The following is a 22851-nucleotide window of genomic DNA, read 5'->3' as shown; positions in this document are numbered from 1 at the left end:
TTTAGAAATCCAAGAGGGCTGCCGCAAACCATTATGTTTTCAGCAATATGGATATCGTGTCCGAGGTTCTCGAGGGTGCAGAAAACAATTTTGGGATCATTTTTAGTTCAAGATGGCGGCCGCTCAAAATTATGATAACTAGATTTTGGGTATCGTATCCGAGGTTCTCGAGGGTGCAGAGAATGATTTGGTGATCATTTTTCAAATCCAAGATGGCCGCCGCCCAAAATAATGATTTTAGCAATATGGGTATCGTATCCGAGGTTCTCGAGAGTGCAGAGAACGATTTGGTGATCATTTTTCAAATCCAAGATGGCCGCCGCACAAAATTATGATTTTAGCAATATGGGTATCGTATCCGAGGTTCTCGAGAGTGCAGAGAACGATTTTGTGATCATTTTTCAAATCCAAGATGGCCGCCGCACAAAATTATGATTTTAGCAATATGGATATCGTGTCCGAGGTTCTCGAGGGTGCAGAAAACAATTTTGGGATCATTTTTAAATCCGAGATGGCCTCCGTGCAAGATTATGATCACAAAAGTATGGGTATCGTATCCGAAGTTCTCGAGAGTGCACAGAACGATTTTGTGAACATTTTTGAAATCCAAGATGGCCGCCGCTCAAAAGTATGATAACTACATTATGGGTATCGTATCCAAGGTTCTCGAGGGTGCTGAGAACGATTTTGTGATCATTTTTCAAATCCAAGAGGGCCGCCGTGTAAGATTATGATCACAAAAATATGGGTATCGTATCCGAGGTTCTCGAGGGTGCAGAAAACAATTTTTGGATCATTTTTAAATCCGAGATGGCCGCCGCTCAAAAGTATGATATCTAGATTATGGGTATCGTATCCGAGGTTCTCGAGGGTGCAGAGAACGATTTGGTGATCATTTTTAAATCCAAGATGGCCGTCGCTCAAAAGTATGATAACTAGATTATGGGTATCGTATCCTAGGTTCTCGAGGGTGCTGAGAACGATTTTGTAATCACTTTTCTAATCCAAGATGACCGCCGCACAAAATTATGATTTCAGCAACATGGGTATCGTATCCGAGGTTCTTAAGGGTGCAGAGAACGATTTGATGATCATTTTTCAAATCCAAGATGGCCGCCGCACAAAATTATGATTTTAGCAATATGGATATCGTGCCCGAGGTTCTCGAGGGTGCAGAAAACAATTTTGGGATCATTTTTAAATCCGAGATGGCCTCCGTGCAAGATTATGATCACAAAAATATGGGTATCGTATCCGAAGTTCTCGAGAGTGCACAGAACGATTTTGTGAACATTTTTGAAATCCAAGATGGCCGCCGCTCAAAATTATGATAACTACATTATGGGTATCGTATCCGAGGTTCTCGAGGGTGCAAAGAACGATTTTGTGATCATTTTTCAAATCCAAGATGGCCGCCGCTCAAAAGTATGATAACTAGATTATGGGTATCGTATCCGAGGCTCTCGAGGGTGCAGAGAACGATTTTGTGATCAGTTTTCAAATCCAAGATGGCCGCCGCTCAAAAGTATGATAACTACATTATGGGTATCGAATCCAAGTTTTTTGAGGGTGCTGAGAACGATTTTGTGATCATTTTTCTATTCCAAGATGGTTTCCGCTCAAAAGTATGATAAATACATTATGGGTATCGTATCCGAGGTTCTCGGGGGTGCTGAGAACGATTTTGTGATCATTTTTCTAATCCAAGATGGCCGCCGCACAAAATTATGTTTTCAGCAAAATGGATATCGTGTCCGAGGTTCTCGAGGGTGCGGAAAACAATTTTGGAATCATTTTTAAATCCAGGATGGCCGTTGCTCAAAAGTATGATAACTAGATTATGGGTATCGTATCCTAGGTTCTCGAGGGTGCTGAGAACGATTTTGTAATCACTATTCTAATCCAAGACGGCCGCCGCACAAAATTATGATTTTAGCAATATGGATATCGTGTCCGAGGTTCTCGAGGGTGCATAGAAGAATTCTGCGATCATTTTAGAAATCCAAGAGGGCTGCCGCAAACCATTATGTTTTCAGCAATATGGATATCGTGTCCGAGGTTCTCGAGGGTGCAGAAAACAATTTTTGGATCATTTTTAAATCCGAGATGGCCGCCGCTGAAAAGTATGATATCTAGATTATGGGTATCGTATCCGAGGTTCTCGAGGGTGCAGAGAACGATTTGGTGATCATTTTTCAAATCCAAGAGGTCTGCCGTGCAAGATTATGATCACAAAAATATGGGTATCGTATCCGAGATTCTTGAGAGTGCAAAGAACGATTTTATGATCATTTTTCAAATCCAAGATGGCCGCCGCTCAAAAGTATGATAACTATATTATGGATTTCGTATCCGAGGTTCTCAAGGGTGCTTAGAACGATTTTGTGATCATTTTTAAATCTAAGATGGCCGTCGCTCAAAAGTATGATAACTAGATTATGGGTATCGTATCCTAGGTTCTGGAGGGTGCTGAGAACGATTATGTAATCACTTTTCTAATCCAACTTAACCGCCGCACAAAATTATGATTTCAGCAATATGGATATCGTGTCCGAGGTTCTCGAGGGTGCAGAAAACAATTTTGGGATCATTTTTAAATCCGAGATGGCCTCCGTGCAAGATTATGATCACAAAAGTATGGGTATCGTATCCGAAGTTCTCGAGAGTGCACAGAACGATTTTGTGAACATTTTTGAAATCCAAGATGGCCGCCGCTCAAAAGTATGATAACTACATTATGGGTATCGTATCCAAGGTTCTCGAGGGTGCTGAGAACGATTTTGTGATCATTTTTCAAATCCAAGAGGGCCGCCGTGTAAGATTATGATCACAAAAATATGGGTATCGTATCCGAGGTTCTCGAGGGTGCAGAAAACAATTTTTGGATCATTTTTAAATCCGAGATGGCCGCCGCTCAAAAGTATGATATCTAGATTATGGGTATCGTATCCGAGGTTCTCGAGGGTGCAGAGAACGATTTGGTGATCATTTTTAAATCCAAGATGGCCGTCGCTCAAAAGGATGATAACTAGATTATGGGTATCGTATCCTAGGTTCTCGAGGGTGCTGAGAACGATTTTGTAATCACTTTTCTAATCCAAGATGACCGCCGCACAAAATTATGATTTCAGCAACATGGGTATCGTATCCGAGGTTCTTAAGGGTGCAGAGAACGATTTGATGATCATTTTTCAAATCCAAGATGGCCGCCGCACAAAATTATGATTTTAGCAATATGGATATCGTGCCCGAGGTTCTCGAGGGTGCAGAAAACAATTTTGGGATCATTTTTAAATCCGAGATGGCCTCCGTGCAAGATTATGATCACAAAAATATGGGTATCGTATCCGAAGTTCTCGAGAGTGCACAGAACGATTTTGTGAACATTTTTGAAATCCAAGATGGCCGCCGCTCAAAATTATGATAACTACATTATGGGTATCGTATCCGAGGTTCTCGAGGGTGCAAAGAACGATTTTGTGATCATTTTTCAAATCCAAGATGGCCGCCGCTCAAAAGTATGATAACTAGATTATGGGTATCGTATCCGAGGCTCTCGAGGGTGCAGAGAACGATTTTGTGATCAGTTTTCAAATCCAAGATGGCCGCCGCTCAAAAGTATGATAACTACATTATGGGTATCGAATCCAAGTTTTTTGAGGGTGCTGAGAACGATTTTGTTATCATTTTTCTATTCCAAGATGGTTTCCGCTCAAAAGTATGATAAATACATTATGGGTATCGTATCCGAGGTTCTCGGGGGTGCTGAGAACGATTTTGTGATCATTTTTAAATCCAGGATGGCCGTTGCTCAAAAGTATGATAACTAGATTATGGGTATCGTATCCTAGGTTCTCGAGGGTGCTGAGAACGATTTTGTAATCACTATTCTAATCCAAGACGGCCGCCGCACAAAATTATGATTTTAGCAATATGGATATCGTGTCCGAGGTTCTCGAGGGTGCATAGAAGAATTCTGCGATCATTTTAGAAATCCAAGAGGGCTGCCGCAAACCATTATGTTTTCAGCAATATGGATATCGTGTCCGAGGTTCTCGAGGGTGCAGAAAACAATTTTTGGATCATTTTTAAATCCGAGATGGCCGCCGCTGAAAAGTATGATATCTAGATTATGGGTATCGTATCCGAGGTTCTCGAGGGTGCAGAGAACGATTTGGTGATCATTTTTCAAATCCAAGAGGTCTGCCGTGCAAGATTATGATCACAAAAATATGGGTATCGTATCCGAGATTCTTGAGAGTGCAAAGAACGATTTTATGATCATTTTTCAAATCCAAGATGGCCGCCGCTCAAAAGTATGATAACTATATTATGGATTTCGTATCCGAGGTTCTCAAGGGTGCTTAGAACGATTTTGTGATCATTTTTAAATCTAAGATGGCCGTCGCTCAAAAGTATGATAACTAGATTATGGGTATCGTATCCTAGGTTCTGGAGGGTGCTGAGAACGATTATGTAATCACTTTTCTAATCCAACTTGACCGCCGCACAAAATTATGATTTCAGCAACATGGATATCGTACCCGAGGTTCTCGAGGGTGCAGAGAACGATTTGGTGATTATTTTTCAAAAAAAAGACGGCCGCCGCACAAAATTATGATTTTAGCAATATGGATATCGTGTCCGAGGTTCTCGAGGGTGCAGAGAAGAATTCTGCGATCATTTTTAAATCCGAGATGGTCGCCACTCAAAAGTATGATAACTAGATTATGGGTATCGTATCCGAGGTTCTTAAGGGTGCAGAGAACGATTTGATGATCATTTTTCAAATCCAAGATGGCCGCCGCACAAAATTATGATTTTAGCAATATGGATATCGTGTCCGAGGTTCTCGAGGGTGCAGAAAACAATTTTGGGATCATTTTTAAATCCAGGATGGCCGTTGCTCAAAAGTATGATAACTAGATTATGGGTATCGTATCCTAGGTTCTCGAGGGTGCTGAGAACGATTTTGTAATCACTATTCTAATCCAAGACGGCCGCCGCACAAAATTATGATTTTAGCAATATGGATATCGTGTCCGAGGTTCTCGAGGGTGCATAGAAGAATTCTGCGATCATTTTAGAAATCCAAGAGGGCTGCCGCAAACCATTATGTTTTCAGCAATATGGATATCGTGTCCGAGGTTCTCGAGGGTGCAGAAAACAATTTTTGGATCATTTTTAAATCCGAGATGGCCGCCGCTGAAAAGTATGATATCTAGATTATGGGTATCGTATCCGAGGTTCTCGAGGGTGCAGAGAACGATTTGGTGATCATTTTTCAAATCCAAGAGGTCTGCCGTGCAAGATTATGATCACAAAAATATGGGTATCGTATCCGAGATTCTTGAGAGTGCAAAGAACGATTTTATGATCATTTTTCAAATCCAAGATGGCCGCCGCTCAAAAGTATGATAACTATATTATGGATTTCGTATCCGAGGTTCTCAAGGGTGCTTAGAACGATTTTGTGATCATTTTTAAATCTAAGATGGCCGTCGCTCAAAAGTATGATAACTAGATTATGGGTATCGTATCCTAGGTTCTGGAGGGTGCTGAGAACGATTATGTAATCACTTTTCTAATCCAACTTGACCGCCGCACAAAATTATGATTTCAGCAACATGGATATCGTACCCGAGGTTCTCGAGGGTGCAGAGAACGATTTGGTGATTATTTTTCAAAAAAAAGACGGCCGCCGCACAAAATTATGATTTTAGCAATATGGATATCGTGTCCGAGGTTCTCGAGGGTGCAGAGAAGAATTCTGCGATCATTTTTAAATCCGAGATGGTCGCCACTCAAAAGTATGATAACTAGATTATGGGTATCGTATCCGAGGTTCTTAAGGGTGCAGAGAACGATTTGATGATCATTTTTCAAATCCAAGATGGCCGCCGCACAAAATTATGATTTTAGCAATATGGATATCGTGTCCGAGGTTCTCGAGGGTGCAGAAAACAATTTTGGGATCATTTTTAAATCCGAGATGGCCTCCGTGCAAGATTATGATCACAAAAATATGGGTATCGTATCCGAAGTTCTCGAGAGTGCACAGAAGGATTTTGTGAACATTTTTGAAATCCAAGATGGCCGCCGCTCAAAATTATGATAACTACATTATGGGTATCGTATCCGAGGTTCTCGAGAGTGCAGAGAACGATTTTGTGATCATTTTTCAAATCCAAGATGGCCGCCGCTCAAAAGTATGATAACTAGATTATGGGTATCGTATCCGAGGCTCTCGAGGGTGCAGAGAACGATTTTGTGATCAGTTTTCAAATCCAAGATGGCCGCCACTCAAAAGTATGATAACTACATTATGGGTATCGTATCCAAGTTTTTTGAGGGTGCTGAGAACGATTTTGTGATCTTTTTCTATTCCAACATGGTTTCCGCTCAAAAGTATGATAAATACATTATGGGTATCGTATCCGAGGTTCTCGAGTGTGCTGAGAACGATTTTGTGATCATTTTTCTAATCCAAGATGGCCGTCGCACAAAATTATGTTTTCAGCAATATGGATATCGTGTCCGAGGTTCTCGAGGGTGCGGAAAACAATTTTGGAATCATTTTTAAATCCAGGATGGCCGTCACTCAAAAGTATGATAACTAGATTATGGGTATCGTATCCTAGGTTCTCGAGGGTGCTGAGAACGATTTTGTAATCACTATTCTAATCCAAGACGGCCGCCGCACAAAATTATGATTTTAGCAATATGGATATCGTGTCCGAGGTTCTCGAGGGTGCATAGAAGAATTCTGCGATCATTTTAGAAATCCAAGAGGGCTGCCGCAAACCATTATGTTTTCAGCAATATGGATATCGTGTCCGAGGTTCTCGAGGGTGCAGAAAACAATTTTGAGATCATTTTTAAATCCGAGATGGCCGCCGCTCACAAGTATGATAACTAGATTATGGGTATCGTATCCGAGGTTCTTAAGGGTGCAGAGAACGATTTGGTGATCATTTTTCAAATCCAAGATGGCCGCCGCACAAAATTATGATTTTAGCAATATGGATATCGTGTCCGAGGTTCTCGAGGGTGCAGAAAACAATTTTGGGATCATTTTTAAATCCGAGATGGCCTCCGTGCAAGATTATGATCACAAAAGTATGGGTATCGTATGCGAAGTTCTCGAGAGTGCACAGAACGATTTTGTGAACATTTTTGAAATCTAAGATGGCCGCCGCTCAAAAGTATGATAACTACATTATGGGTATCGTATCCGAGGTTCTTTAGGGTGTTGAGAACGATTTTGTGATCATTTTTCAAATCCAAGAGGGCCGCCTTGCAAGATTATGATCACAAAAATATGGGTATCGTATCCTAGGTTCTCGAGGGTGCTGAGAACGATTTTGTAATCACTATTCTAATCCAAGACGGCCGCCGCACAAAATTATGATTTTAGCAATATGGATATCGTGTCCGAGGTTCTCGAGGGTGCATAGAAGAATTCTGCGATCATTTTAGAAATCCAAGAGGGCTGCCGCAAACCATTATGTTTTCAGCAATATGGATATCGTGTCCGAGGTTCTCGAGGGTGCAGAAAACAATTTTGAGATCATTTTTAAATCCGAGATGGCCGCCGCTCACAAGTATGATAACTAGATTATGGGTATCGTATCCGAGGTTCTTAAGGGTGCAGAGAACGATTTGGTGATCATTTTTCAAATCCAAGATGGCCGCCGTACAAAATTATGATTTTAGCAATATGGATATCGTGTCCGAGGTTCTCGAGGGTGCAGAAAACAATTTTGGGATCATTTTTAAATCCGAGATGGCCTCCGTGCAAGATTATGATCACAAAAGTATGGGTATCGTATGCGAAGTTCTCGAGAGTGCACAGAACGATTTTGTGAACATTTTTGAAATCTAAGATGGCCGCCGCTCAAAAGTATGATAACTACATTATGGGTATCGTATCCGAGGTTCTTTAGGGTGTTGAGAACGATTTTGTGATCATTTTTCAAATCCAAGTGGGCCGCTGTGCAAGATTATGATCACAAAAATATGGGTATCGTGTCCGAGGTTCTCGAGGGTGCAGAAAACAATTTTTGGATCATTTTTAAATCCGAGATGGCCGCCGCTCAAAAGTATGATATCTAGATTATGGGTATCGTATCCGAGGTTCTCGAGGGTGCAGAGAACGATTTGGTGATCATTTTTCAAATCCAAGAGGTCTGCCGTGCAAGATTATGATCACAAAAATATGGGTATCGTATCCGAGATTCTTGAGAGTGCAAAGAACGATTTTGTGATCATTTTTCAAATCCAAGATGGCCGCCGCTCAAAAGTATGATAACTATATTATGGATTTCGTATCCGAGGTTCTCAAGGGTGCTTAGAACGATTTTGTGATCATTTTTAAATCCAAGATGGCCGTCGCTCAAAAGTATGATAACTAGATTATGGGTATCGTATCCTAGGTTCTCGAGGGTGCTGAGAACGATTTTGTAATCACTTTTCTAATCCAAGATGACCGCCGCACAAAATTATGATTTCAGCAACATGGATATCGTACCCGATTTTCTCGAGGGTGCAGAGAACGATTTGGTGATTATTTATCAAAACCGAGACGGCCGCCGCACAAAATTATGATTTTAGCAATATGGATATCGTGTCCGAGGTTCTCGAGGGTGCAGAGAAGAATTCTGCGATCATTTTTAAATCCGAGATGGTCGCCACTCAAAAGTATGATAACTAGATTATGGGTATCGTATCCGAGGTTCTTAAGGGTGTAGAGAACGATTTGATGATCATTTTTCAAATCCAAGATGGCCGCCGCACAAAATTATGATTTTAGCAATATGGATATCGTGTCCGAGGTTCTCGAGGGTGCAGAAAACAATTTTGGGATCATTTTTAAATCCGAGATGGCCTCCGTGCAAGATTATGATCACAAAAATATGGGTATCGTATCCGAAGTTCTCGAGAGTGCACAGAACGATTTTGTGAACATTTTTGAAATCCAAGATGGCCGCCGCTCAAAATTATGATAACTACATTATGGGTATCGTATCCGAGGTTCTCGAGAGTGCAGAGAACGATTTTGTGATCATTTTTCAAATCCAAGATGGCCGCCGCTCAAAAGTATGATAACTAGATTATGGGTATCGTATCCGAGGCTCTCGAGGGTGCAGAGAACGATTTTGTGATCAGTTTTCAAATCCAAGATGGCCGCCGCTCAAAAGTATGATAACTACATTATGGGTATCGTATCCAAGTTTTTTGAGGGTGTTGAGAACGCTTTTTGTGATCATTTTTCTATTCCAAGATGGTTTCCGCTCAAAAGTATGATAAATACATTATGGGTATCGTATCCGAGGTTCTCGAGGGTGCTGAGAACGATTTTGTGATCATTTTTCTAATCCAAGATGGCCGCCGCACAAAATTATGTTTTCAGCAATATGGATATCGTGTCCGAGGTTCTCGAGGGTGCGGAAAACAATTTTGGAATCATTTTTAAATCCAGGATGGCCGTCGCTCAAAAGTATGATAACTAGATTATGGACTTCGTATCCTAGGTTCTCGAGGGTGCTGAGAACGATTTTGTAATCACTATTCTAATCCAAGACGGCCGCCGCACAAAATTATGATTTTAGCAATATGGATATCGTGTCCGAGGTTCTCGAGGGTACATAGAAGAATTCTGCGATCATTTTAGAAATCCAAGAGGGCTGCCGCAAACCATTATGTTTTCAGCAATATGGATATCGTGTCCGAGGTTCTCGAGGGTGCAGAAAACAATTTTGAGATCATTTTTAAATCCGAGATGGCCGCCGCTCACAAGTATGATAACTAGATTATGGGTATCGTATCCGAGGTTCTTAAGGGTGCAGAGAACGATTTGGTGATCATTTTTCAAATCCAAGATGGCCGCCGCACAAAATTATGATTTTAGCAATATGGATATCGTGTCCGAGGTTCTCGAGGGTGCAGAAAACAATTTTGGGATCATTTTTAAATCCGAGATGGCCTCCGTGCAAGATTATGATCACAAAAGTATGGGTATCGTATGCGAAGTTCTCGAGAGTGCACAGAACGATTTTGTGAACATTTTTGAAATCTAAGATGGCCGCCGCTCAAAAGTATGATAACTACATTATGGGTATCGTATCCGAGGTTCTTTAGGGTGTTGAGAACGATTTTGTGATCATTTTGCAAATCCAAGAGGGCCGCCGTGCAAGATTATGATCACAAAAATATGGGTATCGTATCCGAGGTTCTCGAGGGTGCAGAAAACAATTTTTGGATCATTTTTAAATCCGAGATGGCCGCCGCTCAAAAGTATTATATCTAGATTATGGGTAACGTATCCGAGGTTCTCGAGGGTGCAGAGAACGATTTGGTGATCATTTTTCAAATCCAAGAGGTCTGCCGTGCAAGATTATGATCACAAAAATATGGGTATCGTATCCGAGATTCTTGAGAGTGCAAAGAACGATTTTGTGATCATTTTTCAAATCCAAGATGGCCGCCGCTCAAAAGTATGATAACTTTATTATGGATTTCATATCCGAGGTTCTCAAGGGTGCTTAGAACGATTTTGTGATCATTTTTAAATCCAAGATGGCCGTCGCTCAAAAGTATGATAACTAGATTATGGGTATCGTATCCTAGGTTCTGAAGGGTGCTGAGAACGATTTTGTAATCACTTTTCTAATCCAAGATGACCGCCGCACAAAATTATGATTTCAGCAACATGGATATCGTACCCGAGGTTCTCGAGGGTGCAGAGAACGATTTGGTGATTATTTTTCAAAACCAAGACGGCCGCCGCACAAAATTATGATTTTAGCAATATGGATATCGTGTCCGAGGTTCTCGAGGGTGCAGAGAAGAATTCTGCGATCATTTTTAAATCCGAGATCGTCGCCACTCAAAAGTATGATAACTAGATTATGGGTATCGTATCCGAGTTTCTTAAGGGTGCAGAGAACGATTTGATGATCATTTTTCAAATCCAAGATGGCCGCCGCACAAAATTATGATTTTAGCAATATGGATATCGTGTCCGAGGTTCTCGAGGGTGCAGAAAACAATTTTGGGATCATTTTTAAATCCGAGATGGCCTCCGTGCAAGATTATGATCACAAAAATATGGGTATCGTATCCGAAGTTCTCGAGAGTGCACAGAACGATTTTGTGAACATTTTTGAAATCCAAGATGGCCGCCGCTCAAAATTATGATAACTACATTATAGGTATCGTATCCGAGGTTCTCGAGAGTGCAGAGAACGATTTTGTGATCATTTTTCAAATCCAAGATGGCCGCCGCTCAAAAGTATGATAACTAGATTATGGGTATCGTATCCGAGGCTCTCGAGGGTGCAGAGAACGATTTTGTGATCAGTTTTCAAATCCAAGATGGCCGCCGCTCTAAAGTATGATAACTACATTATGGGTATCGTATCCAAGTTTTTTGAGGGTGCTGAGAACGATTTTGTGATCATTTTTCTATTCCAAGATGGTTTCCGCTCAAAAGTATGATAAATACATTATGGGTATCGTATCCGAGGTTCTCGAGGGTGCTGAGAACGATTTTGTGATCATTTTTCTAATCCAAGATGGCCGCCGCACAAAATTATGTTTTCAGCAATATGGATATCGTGTCCGAGGTTCTCGAGGGTGCAGAAAACAATTTTGGAATCATTTTTAAATCCAGGATGGCCGTCGCTCAAAAGTATGATAACTAGATTATGGGTATCGTATCCTAGGTTCTCGAGGGTGCTGAGAACGATTTTGTAATCACTATTCAAATCCAAGATGGCCGCCGCACAAAATTATGATTTTAGCAACATGGATATCGTACCCGAGGTTCTCGAGGGTGCAGAGAACGATTTGGTGATCATTTTTCAAATCCAAGATGGCCGCCGCCCAAAATTATGATTTTAGCAATATGGATATCGTGTCCAAGGTTCTCGAGGGTGCAGAAAACAATTTTGGGATCATTTTTAGTTCGAGATGGCCGCCGCTCAAAATTATGATAACTAGATTTTGCGTATCGTATCCGAGGTTCTCGAGGGTGCTGAGAACGATTTTGTGATCATTTTTCAAATCCAAGAGGGCCGCCGTGAAAGATTATCATCACAAAAATAGGGGTATCGTATCCGAGGTTGTTGAGAGTGCAGAGAACGATTTTGTGATCATTTTTCAAATCCAAGATGGCCGCCGCTCAAAAGTATGATAACTATATTATTGAAATCGTATCCGAGATTCTCAAGGGTGCTGAAAACGATTTTGTGATCATTTTTCTAATCCAAGATGGCCGCCGCACAAAATTATGTTTTCAGCAATATGGATATCGTGTCCGAGGTTCTCGAGGGTGCATAGAAGAATTCCGCGATCATTTTAGAAATCCAAGAGGGCTTCCGCAAACCATTATGTTTTCAGCAATATGGATATCGTGTCCGAGGTTCTCGAGGGTGCAGAAAACAATTTTGGGATCATTTTTAGTTCAAGATGGCGGCCGCTCAAAATTATGATAACTAGATTTTGGGTATCGTATCCGAGGTTGTCGAGGGTGCAGAGAACGATTTGGTGATCATTTTTCAAATCCAAGATGGCCGCCGCCCAAAATTATGATTTTAGCAATATGGGTATCGTATCCGAGGTTCTCGAGGGTGCAGAGAACGATTTTGTGATCATTTTTCAAATCCAAGATGGCCGCCGCACAAAATTATGATTTTAGCAATATGGATATCGTGTCCGAGGTTCTCGAGGGTGCAGAGAAGAATTCTGCGATCATTTTTAAATCCGAGATGGTCGCCACTCAAAAGTATGATAACTAGATTATGGGTATCGTATCCGAGGTTCTTAAGGGTGTAGAGAACGATTTGATGATCATTTTTCAAATCCAAGATGGCCGCCGCACAAAATTATGATTTTAGCAATATGGATATCGTGTCCGAGGTTCTCGAGGGTGCAGAAAACAATTTTGGGATCATTTTTAAATCCGAGATGGCCTCCGTGCAAGATTATGATCACAAAAATATGGGTATCGTATCCGAAGTTCTCGAGAGTGCACAGAACGATTTTGTGAACATTTTTGAAATCCAAGATGGCCGCCGCTCAAAATTATGATAACTACATTATGGGTATCGTATCCGAGGTTCTCGAGGGTGCAGAGAACGATTTTGTGATCATTTTTCAAATCCAAGATGGCCGCCGCTCAAAAGTATGATAACTAGATTATGGGTATCGTATCCGAGGCTCTCGAGGGTGCAGAGAACGATTTTGTGATCAGTTTTCAAATCCAAGATGGCCGCCGCTCAAAAGTATGATAACTACATTATGGGTATCGTATCCAAGTTTTTTGAGGGTGTTGAGAACGCTTTTTGTGATCATTTTTCTATTCCAAGATGGTTTCCGCTCAAAAGTATGATAAATACATTATGGGTATCGTATCCGAGGTTCTCGAGGGTGCTGAGAACGATTTTGTGATCATTTTTCTAATCCAAGATGGCCGCCGCACAAAATTATGTTTTCAGCAATATGGATATCGTGTCCGAGGTTCTCGAGGGTGCGGAAAACAATTTTGGAATCATTTTTAAATCCAGGATGGCCGTCGCTCAAAAGTATGATAACTAGATTATGGACTTCGTATCCTAGGTTCTCGAGGGTGCTGAGAACGATTTTGTAATCACTATTCTAATCCAAGACGGCCGCCGCACAAAATTATGATTTTAGCAATATGGATATCGTGTCCGAGGTTCTCGAGGGTACATAGAAGAATTCTGCGATCATTTTAGAAATCCAAGAGGGCTGCCGCAAACCATTATGTTTTCAGCAATATGGATATCGTGTCCGAGGTTCTCGAGGGTGCAGAAAACAATTTTGAGATCATTTTTAAATCCGAGATGGCCGCCGCTCACAAGTATGATAACTAGATTATGGGTATCGTATCCGAGGTTCTTAAGGGTGCAGAGAACGATTTGGTGATCATTTTTCAAATCCAAGATGGCCGCCGCACAAAATTATGATTTCAGCAATATGGATATCGTGTCCGAGGTTCTCGAGGGTGCAGAAAACAATTTTGGGATCATTTTTAAATCCGAGATGGCCTCCGTGCAAGATTATGATCACAAAAGTATGGGTATCGTATGCGAAGTTCTCGAGAGTGCACAGAACGATTTTGTGAACATTTTTGAAATCTAAGATGGCCGCCGCTCAAAAGTATGATAACTACATTATGGGTATCGTATCCGAGGTTCTTTAGGGTGTTGAGAACGATTTTGTGATCATTTTGCAAATCCAAGAGGGCCGCCGTGCAAGATTATGATCACAAAAATATGGGTATCGTATCCGAGGTTCTCGAGGGTGCAGAAAACAATTTTTGGATCATTTTTAAATCCGAGATGGCCGCCGCTCAAAAGTATTATATCTAGATTATGGGTAACGTATCCGAGGTTCTCGAGGGTGCAGAGAACGATTTGGTGATCATTTTTCAAATCCAAGAGGTCTGCCGTGCAAGATTATGATCACAAAAATATGGGTATCGTATCCGAGATTCTTGAGAGTGCAAAGAACGATTTTGTGATCATTTTTCAAATCCAAGATGGCCGCCGCTCAAAAGTATGATAACTTTATTATGGATTTCATATCCGAGGTTCTCAAGGGTGCTTAGAACGATTTTGTGATCATTTTTAAATCCAAGATGGCCGTCGCTCAAAAGTATGATAACTAGATTATGGGTATCGTATCCTAGGTTCTGAAGGGTGCTGAGAACGATTTTGTAATCACTTTTCTAATCCAAGATGACCGCCGCACAAAATTATGATTTCAGCAACATGGATATCGTACCCGAGGTTCTCGAGGGTGCAGAGAACGATTTGGTGATTATTTTTCAAAACCAAGACGGCCGCCGCACAAAATTATGATTTTAGCAATATGGATATCGTGTCCGAGGTTCTCGAGGGTGCAGAGAAGAATTCTGCGATCATTTTTAAATCCGAGATCGTCGCCACTCAAAAGTATGATAACTAGATTATGGGTATCGTATCCGAGTTTCTTAAGGGTGCAGAGAACGATTTGATGATCATTTTTCAAATCCAAGATGGCCGCCGCACAAAATTATGATTTTAGCAATATGGATATCGTGTCCGAGGTTCTCGAGGGTGCAGAAAACAATTTTGGGATCATTTTTAAATCCGAGATGGCCTCCGTGCAAGATTATGATCACAAAAATATGGGTATCGTATCCGAAGTTCTCGAGAGTGCACAGAACGATTTTGTGAACATTTTTGAAATCCAAGATGGCCGCCGCTCAAAATTATGATAACTACATTATAGGTATCGTATCCGAGGTTCTCGAGAGTGCAGAGAACGATTTTGTGATCATTTTTCAAATCCAAGATGGCCGCCGCTCAAAAGTATGATAACTAGATTATGGGTATCGTATCCGAGGCTCTCGAGGGTGCAGAGAACGATTTTGTGATCAGTTTTCAAATCCAAGATGGCCGCCGCTCTAAAGTATGATAACTACATTATGGGTATCGTATCCAAGTTTTTTGAGGGTGCTGAGAACGATTTTGTGATCATTTTTCTATTCCAAGATGGTTTCCGCTCAAAAGTATGATAAATACATTATGGGTATCGTATCCGAGGTTCTCGAGGGTGCTGAGAACGATTTTGTGATCATTTTTCTAATCCAAGATGGCCGCCGCACAAAATTATGTTTTCAGCAATATGGATATCGTGTCCGAGGTTCTCGAGGGTGCAGAAAACAATTTTGGAATCATTTTTAAATCCAGGATGGCCGTCGCTCAAAAGTATGATAACTAGATTATGGGTATCGTATCCTAGGTTCTCGAGGGTGCTGAGAACGATTTTGTAATCACTATTCAAATCCAAGATGGCCGCCGCACAAAATTATGATTTTAGCAACATGGATATCGTACCCGAGGTTCTCGAGGGTGCAGAGAACGATTTGGTGATCATTTTTCAAATCCAAGATGGCCGCCGCCCAAAATTATGATTTTAGCAATATGGATATCGTGTCCAAGGTTCTCGAGGGTGCAGAAAACAATTTTGGGATCATTTTTAGTTCGAGATGGCCGCCGCTCAAAATTATGATAACTAGATTTTGCGTATCGTATCCGAGGTTCTCGAGGGTGCTGAGAACGATTTTGTGATCATTTTTCAAATCCAAGAGGGCCGCCGTGAAAGATTATCATCACAAAAATAGGGGTATCGTATCCGAGGTTGTTGAGAGTGCAGAGAACGATTTTGTGATCATTTTTCAAATCCAAGATGGCCGCCGCTCAAAAGTATGATAACTATATTATTGAAATCGTATCCGAGATTCTCAAGGGTGCTGAAAACGATTTTGTGATCATTTTTCTAATCCAAGATGGCCGCCGCACAAAATTATGTTTTCAGCAATATGGATATCGTGTCCGAGGTTCTCGAGGGTGCATAGAAGAATTCCGCGATCATTTTAGAAATCCAAGAGGGCTTCCGCAAACCATTATGTTTTCAGCAATATGGATATCGTGTCCGAGGTTCTCGAGGGTGCAGAAAACAATTTTGGGATCATTTTTAGTTCAAGATGGCGGCCGCTCAAAATTATGATAACTAGATTTTGGGTATCGTATCCGAGGTTGTCGAGGGTGCAGAGAACGATTTGGTGATCATTTTTCAAATCCAAGATGGCCGCCGCCCAAAATTATGATTTTAGCAATATGGGTATCGTATCCGAGGTTCTCGAGGGTGCAGAGAACGATTTTGTGATCATTTTTCAAATCCAAGATGGCCGCCGCACAAAATTATGATTTTAGCAATATGGATATCGTGTCCGAGGTTCTCGAGGGTGCAGAAAACAATTTTGGGATCATTTTTAAATCCGAGATGGCCTCCGTGCAAGATTATGATCACAAAAGTATGGGTATCGTATCCGAAGTTCTCGAGAGTGCACAGAACGATTTTGTGAACATTTTCGAAATCCAAGATGGCCGCCGCTCAAAAGTATGATAACTACATTATGGGTATCGTATCCAAGGTTCTCGAGGGTGCTGAGAACGATTTTGTGATCATTTTTCAAATCCAAGAGGGCCGCCGTGCAAGATTATGATCACAAAAATATGGGTATCGTATCCGACGTTCTCGAGGGTGCAGAAAACAATTTTTGGATCATTTTTAAATCCGAGATGGCCGCCGCTCAAAAGTATGATATCTAGATTATGGGTATCGTATCCGAGGTTCTCGAGGGTGCAGAGAACGATTTGGTGATCATTTTTCAAATCCAAGAGGTCTGCCGTGCAAGATTATGAGCACAAAAATATGGGTATCGTATCCGAGATTCTTGAGAGTGTAAAGAACGATTTTGTGATCATTTTTCAAATCCAAGATGGCCGCCGCTCAAAAGTATGATAACTATATTATGGATTTCGTATCCGAGGTTCTCAAGGGTGCTTAGAACGATTTTGTGATCATTTTTAAATCCAAGATGGCCGTCGCTCAAAAGTATGATAACTAGATTATGGGTATCGTATCCTAGGTTCTCGAGGGTACTGAGAACGATTTTGTAATCACTTTTCTAATCCAAGATGACCGCCGCACAAAATTATGATTTCAGCAACATGGATATCGTACCCGAGGTTCTCGAGGGTGCAGAGAACGATTTGGTGATTATTTTTCAAAACCAAGACGGCCGCCGCACAAAATTATGATTTTAGCAATATGGATATCGTGTCCGAGGTTCTCGAGGGTGCAGAGAAGAATTCTGCGATCATTTTTAAATCCGAGATGGTCGCCACTCAAAAGTATGATAACTAGATTTTGGGTATCGTATCCGAGGTTCTTAAGGGTGCAGAGAACGATTTGATGATCATTTTTCAAATCCAAGATGGCCGCCGCACAAAATTATGATTTTAGCAATATGGATATCGTGTCCGAGGTTCTCGAGGGTGCAGAAAACAATTTTGGGATCATTTTTAAATCCGAGATGGCCTCCGTGCAAGATTATGATCACAAAAATATGGGTATCGTATCCGAAGTTCTCGAGAGTGCACAGAACGATTTTGTGAACATTTTTGAAATCCAAGATGGCCGCCGCTCAAAATTATGATAACTACATTATGGGTATCGTATCCGAGGTTCTCGAGAGTGCAGAGAACGATTTTGTGATCATTTTTCAAATCCAAGATGGCCGCCGCTCAAAAGTATGATAACTAGATTATGGGTATCGTATCCGAGGCTCTCGAGGGTGCAGAGAACGATTTTGTGATCAGTTTTCAAATCCAAGATGGCCGCCACTCAAAAGTATGATAACTACATTATGGGTATCGTATCCAAGTTTTTTGAGGGTGCTGAGAACGATTTTGTGATCATTTTTCTATTCCAAGATGGTTTCCGCTCAAAAGTATGATAAATACATTATGAGTATCGTATCCGAGGTTCTCGAGGGTGCTGAGAACGATTTTGTGATCATTTTTCTAATCCAAGATGGCCGCCGCACAAAATTATGTTTTCAGCAATATGGATATCGTGTCCGAGGTTCTCGAGGGTGCGGAAAACAATTTTGGAATCATTTTTAAATCCAGGATGGCCGTCGCTCAAAAGTATGATAACTAGATTATGGGTATCGTATCCTAGGTTCTCGAGGGTGCTGAGAACGATTTTGTAATCACTATTCTAATCCAAGACGGCCGCTGCACAAAATTATGATTTAAGCAATATGGATATCGTGTCCGAGGTTCTCGAGGGTGCATAGAAGAATTCTGCGATCATTTTAGAAATCCAAGAGGGCTGCCGCAAACCATTATGTTTTCAGCAATATGGATATCGTGTCCGAGGTTCTCGAGGGTGCAGAAAACAATTTTTGGATCATTTTTAAATCCGAGATGGCCGCCGCTCAAAAGTATCATATCTAGATTATGGGTATCGTATCCGAGGTTCTCGAGGGTGCAGAGAACGATTTGGTGATCATTTTTCAAATCCAAGAGGTCTGCCGTGCAAGATTATGATCACAAAAATATGGGTATCGTATCCGAGATTCTTGAGAGTGCAAAGAACGATTTTGTGATCATTTTTCAAATCCAAGATGGCCGCCGCTCAAAAGTATGATAACTATATTATGGATTTCGTATCCGAGGTTCTCAAGGGTGCTTAGAACGATTTTGTGATCATTTTTAAATCCAAGATGGCCGTCGCTCAAAAGTATGATAACTAGATTATGGGTATCGTATCCTAGGTTCTCGAGGGTGCTGAGAACGATTTTGTAATCACTTTTCTAATCCAAGATGACCGCCGCACAAAATTATGATTTCAGCAACATGGATATCGTACCCGATTTTCTCGAGGGTGCAGAGAACGATTTGGTGATTATTTATCAAAACCGAGACGGCCGCCGCACAAAATTATGATTTTAGCAATATGGATATCGTGTCCGAGGTTCTCGAGGGTGCAGAGAAGAATTCTGCGATCATTTTTAAATCCGAGATGGTCGCCACTCAAAAGTATGATAACTAGATTATGGGTATCGTATCCGAGGTTCTTAAGGGTGTAGAGAACGATTTGATGATCATTTTTCAAATCCAAGATGGCCGCCGCACAAAATTATGATTTTAGCAATATGGATATCGTGTCCGAGGTTCTCGAGGGTGCAGAAAACAATTTTGGGATCATTTTTAAATCCGAGATGGCCTCCGTGCAAGATTATGATCACAAAAATATGGGTATCGTATCCGAAGTTCTCGAGAGTGCACAGAACGATTTTGTGAACATTTTTGAAATCCAAGATGGCCGCCGCTCAAAATTATGATAACTACATTATGGGTATCGTATCCGAGGTTCTCGAGAGTGCAGAGAACGATTTTGTGATCATTTTTCAAATCCAAGATGGCCGCCGCTCAAAAGTATGATAACTAGATTATGGGTATCGTATCCGAGGCTCTCGAGGGTGCAGAGAACGATTTTGTGATCAGTTTTCAAATCCAAGATGGCCGCCGCTCAAAAGTATGATAACTACATTATGGGTATCGTATCCAAGTTTTTTGAGGGTGTTGAGAACGCTTTTTGTGATCATTTTTCTATTCCAAGATGGTTTCCGCTCAAAAGTATGATAAATACATTATGGGTATCGTATCCGAGGTTCTCGAGGGTGCTGAGAACGATTTTGTGATCATTTTTCTAATCCAAGATGACCGCCGCACAAAATTATGTTTTCAGCAATATGGATATCGTGTCCGAGGTTCTCGAGGGTGCGGAAAACAATTTTGGAATCATTTTTAAATCCAGGATGGCCGTCGCTCAAAAGTATGATAACTAGATTATGGACTTCGTATCCTAGGCTCTCGAGGGTGCTGAGAACGATTTTGTAATCACTATTCTAATCCAAGACGGCCGCCGCACAAAATTATGATTTTAGCAATATGGATATCGTGTCCGAGGTTCTCGAGGGTACATAGAAGAATTCTGCGATCATTTTAGAAATCCAAGAGGGCTGCCGCAAACCATTATGTTTTCAGCAATATGGATATCGTGTCCGAGGTTCTCGAGGGTGCAGAAAACAATTTTGAGATCATTTTTAAATCCGAGATGGCCGCCGCTCACAAGTATGATAACTAGATTATGGGTATCGTATCCGAGGTTCTTAAGGGTGCAGAGAACGATTTGGTGATCATTTTTCAAATCCAAGATGGCCGCCGCACAAAATTATGATTTTAGCAATATGGATATCGTGTCCGAGGTTCTCGAGGGTGCAGAAAACAATTTTGGGATCATTTTTAAATCCGAGATGGCCTCCGTGCAAGATTATGATCACAAAAGTATGGGTATCGCATCCGAAGTTCTCGAGAGTGCACAGAACGATTTTGTGAACATTTTTGAAATCTAAGATGGCCGCCGCTCAAAAGTATGATAACTACATTATGGGTATCGTATCCGAGGTTCTCGAGGGTGCTGAGAACGATTTTGTAATCACTTTTCTAATCCAAGATGACCGCCGCACAAAATTATGATTTCAGCAACATGGATATCGTACCCGAGGTTCTTAAGGGTGCAGAGAACGATTTGGTGATCATTTTTCAAATCCAAGATGGCCGCCGCACAAAATTATGATTTTAGCAATATGGATATCGTGTCCGAGGTTCTCGAGGGTGCAGAAAACAATTTTGGGATCATTTTTAAATCCGAGATGGCCTCCGTGCAAGATTATGATCACAAAAGTATGGGTATCGTATCCGAAGTTCTCGAGAGTGCACAGAACGATTTTGTGAACATTTTTGAAATCTAAGATGGCCGCCGCTCAAAAGTATGATAACTACATTATGGGTATCGTATCCGAGGTTCTCGAGGGTGCTGAGAACGATTTTGTGATCATTTTTCAAATCCAAGAGGGCCGCCGTGCAAGATTATGATCACAAAAATACGGGTATCGTATCCGAGGTTCTCGAGGGTGCAGAAAACAATTTTTGGATCATTTTTAAATCCGAGATGGCCGCCGCTCAAAAGTATTATATCTAGATTATGGGTAACGTATCCGAGGTTCTCGAGGGTGCAGAGAACGATTTGGTGATCATTTTTCAAATCCAAGAGGTCTGCCGTGCAAGATTATGATCACAAAAATATGGGTATCGTATCCGAGATTCTTGAGAGTGCAAAGAACGATTTTGTGATCATTTTTCAAATCCAAGATGGCCGCCGCTCAAAAGTATGACAACTATATTATGGATTTCATATCCGAGGTTCTCAAGGGTGCTTAGAACGATTTTGTGATCATTTTTAAATCCAAGATGGCCGTCGCTCAAAAGTATGATAACTAGATTATGGGTATCGTATCCTAGGTTCTCGAGGGTGCTGAGAACGATTTTGTAATCACTTTTCTAATCCAAGATGACCGCCGCACAAAATTATGATTTCAGCAACATGGATATCGTACCCGAGGTTCTCGAGGGTGCAGAGAACGATTTGGTGATTATTTTTCAAAACCAAGACGGCCGCCGCACAAAATTATGATTTTAGCAATATGGATATCGTGTCCGAGGTTCTCGAGGGTGCAGAGAAGAATTCTGCGATCATTTTTAAATCCGAGATGGTCGCCACTCAAAAGTATGATAACTAGATTATGGGTATCGTATCCGAGGTTCTTAAGGGTGCAGAGAACGATTTGATGATCATTTTTCAAATCCAAGATGGCCGCCGCACAAAATTATGATTTTAGCAATATGGATATCGTGTCCGAGGTTCTCGAGGGTGCAAAAAACAATTTTGGGATCATTTTTAAATCCGAGATGGCCTCCGTGCAAGATTATGATCACAAAAATATGGGTATCGTATCCGAAGTTCTCGAGAGTGCACAGAACGATTTTGTGAACATTTTTGAAATCCAAGATGGCCGCCGCTCAAAATTATGATAACTACATTATGGGTATCGTATCCGAGGTTCTCGAGAGTGCAGAGAACGATTTTGTGATCAGTTTTCAAATCCAAGATGGCCGCCGCTCAAAAGTATGATAACTACATTATGGGTATCGTATCCAAGTTTTTTGAGGGTGCTGAGAACGATTTTGTGATCATTTTTCTATTCCAAGATGGTTTCCGCTCAAAAGTATGATAAATACATTATGGGTATCGTCTCCGAGGTTCTCGAGGGTGCTCAGAACGATTTTGTGATCATTTTTCTAATCCAAGATGGCCGCCGCACAAAATTATGTTTTCAGCAATACGGATATCGTGTCCGAGGTTCTCGACGGTGCAGAAAACTATTTTGGAATCATTTTTAAATCCAGGATGGCCGTCGCTCAAAAGTATGATAACTAGATTATGGGTATCGTATCCTAGGTTCTCGAGGGTGCTGAGAACGATTTTGTAATCACTATTCTAATCCAAGATGGCCGCCGC

The sequence above is a fragment of the Leptidea sinapis genome, chromosome 24 (assembly GCF_905404315.1).
Source record: "Leptidea sinapis chromosome 24, ilLepSina1.1, whole genome shotgun sequence".
In the NCBI taxonomy this organism is placed as follows: domain Eukaryota; kingdom Metazoa; phylum Arthropoda; class Insecta; order Lepidoptera; family Pieridae; genus Leptidea; species Leptidea sinapis.
Note: the sequence above shows the minus strand (reverse complement) of the source record.